This window comes from Mus caroli, unplaced genomic scaffold, assembly GCF_900094665.2.
Source record: "Mus caroli unplaced genomic scaffold, CAROLI_EIJ_v1.1 scaffold_11100_1, whole genome shotgun sequence".
In the NCBI taxonomy this organism is placed as follows: Eukaryota; Metazoa; Chordata; class Mammalia; order Rodentia; family Muridae; genus Mus; species Mus caroli.
Window position 1 is genome coordinate 12,129 of NW_018389346.1, and position 1,864 is coordinate 13,992.

At 40.8% G+C, this 1,864-nt stretch overlaps 1 pseudogene; it reads left to right on the top strand.

The window, feature by feature from the left end:
* The first annotated feature begins 487 nt into the window (after nt 1-487).
* Nucleotides 488-1,453, top strand: LOC110288059 (annotated as a pseudogene).
* The last annotated feature ends 411 nt before the right edge of the window (nt 1,454-1,864 follow it).

Below are 1,864 nucleotides of genomic sequence, written 5' to 3' on the forward strand. Positions count from 1 at the left end.
ACCAGAGTCATATCTTAACCCAGAGTTAGGGGTAGAACTCAGAATCCATTCTTTTGATGATATGGAAGTATCTTTCCCTTAATATGCTTCAACAAACCCCTGATATCGTCATCTTTTCTGTGTCATATTAAGCCCTGGGGAGGTAAATGTGATGCTTCCCTTTCTGGAGTTGCCAAGGTGGCAGGAAATGGATCCAACCCTGACGATGAAAAAAGGGAATCATTTCCATGTGAATTAAAGGGTCCTGAGTTATACACAGGAAGAATGATGCAGACTATAGAGTATACACAAGCTCTAAATTTGAGTCCACAGTCCAGAATTCTTAATCCATGTGGTCATGTTACTCTCCTTTTATTTATAAATCATTTTATTTAATCATGTTGGCAAAAATATCTGTATTATATTATGATTGCCAGAAGAAGGGTCAGTGTTAAGGTGCTCAAATATGGTCTGTGTTCCTAGGGACACCACTGGAAGATTTGTGAGCATGGATCCAACCATCTCATCCCACAACACAGAATCTACACAACTGAATGAAACTGGTGATCCTAACTGCAGTCCAATCCTGACCCTGTCCTTCCTGGCCCTCATCAATGCATGGTTTGACTGGCAGAAAACACTATTATGCTCTGACTCCTGGGATTCCCCATGCGCAGGAAAGCCATCTCAGTCTATATCCTCCACCTGGCTCTGGCAGATTCCTTCTTCCTCTGCTGTCACTTCCTTGACTCTCTGCTACCTATCATTGACTTCTATGGCATCTATGGCCATAAATTAAGCAATGATATCTTAGGCAATGCACCAATCGTTCGATATATCGCATGGCTGTTCATCCTCAGCACTATTAGCACAGAGCACTGCCTGTCTATATTGTGGCCAATCTGGTACCATTGCCACCACCCAAGAAACATGTCAGCTATCATATGTGCCCTAATTTGGGTTCTGTCCTTTCTCATGGGCATCCTTGATTGGTTCTTCTCAGGATTCCTGGGTGATACTCATCATCATTTGTGGTAAAATGTTGACTTTATTATAACTGCATTTCTGATTTTTTTTTATTTATGCTTCTCTCTGGGTCCTGTCTGGCCCTACTCATGAGGATCCTCTGTGAAGGAAAACGCTGTCCCGGCTGTATGTTACCATCTCTCTCACAGTGATGGTCTACATCATCTGTAGCCTGCCTCTTGGGCTTTACTTATTCCTGCCCTACTGGTTTGGGGTTCATTTACAGCATCCCTTTTGTCACATTTACCAAACTACTGAAGTCTTGTTCTGTGTAGACAGCTCTGTCAACCCCATCATTTATTTCCCTGTAGGCTCCTTAAGACAGCATAGAAAGCATTGGTCCCTCAAAACAATTATTAAGAGGGCTCTGGAGAACACTCTTGACAAGGACAAATATGCAGAAAGCCATCTTCAGAAAACCACTGAGATGTCAGTAAGCAGATGTTAAGAGTCATCACATTTACTTCCTCTTTTCTCAGAAATTCCTCAGTGATTGCAGTGCTTTCAAATAGTTTTTTTTAATCTGATTTTCTTATAATTCTGAAAGTAGTCAGAAATAAGAATTTCTTCAACTTTCTTGACACAGTCAATGAATTTCTCAAATATCCTAAAACAATTTCTCATAGAACACTTTTTTTGCAATTTTATTTCTTTTTCCCCTGCTTTTTATTTAATTTTTATTAGATATTTTCTTTATTTACATTTCAATGTTATCCCCTTTCCTGGTTTCCCCTCCAAATCCCCCTATCCCCTGCCCTCTCCCCTTGCTCACAAACCCACCCACTTACACTTCCTTACCCTGGCTTTCCTCTACACTGTGGCATAGGATCTCTGGGAGTTCTAGTAGGTTCTTATTATT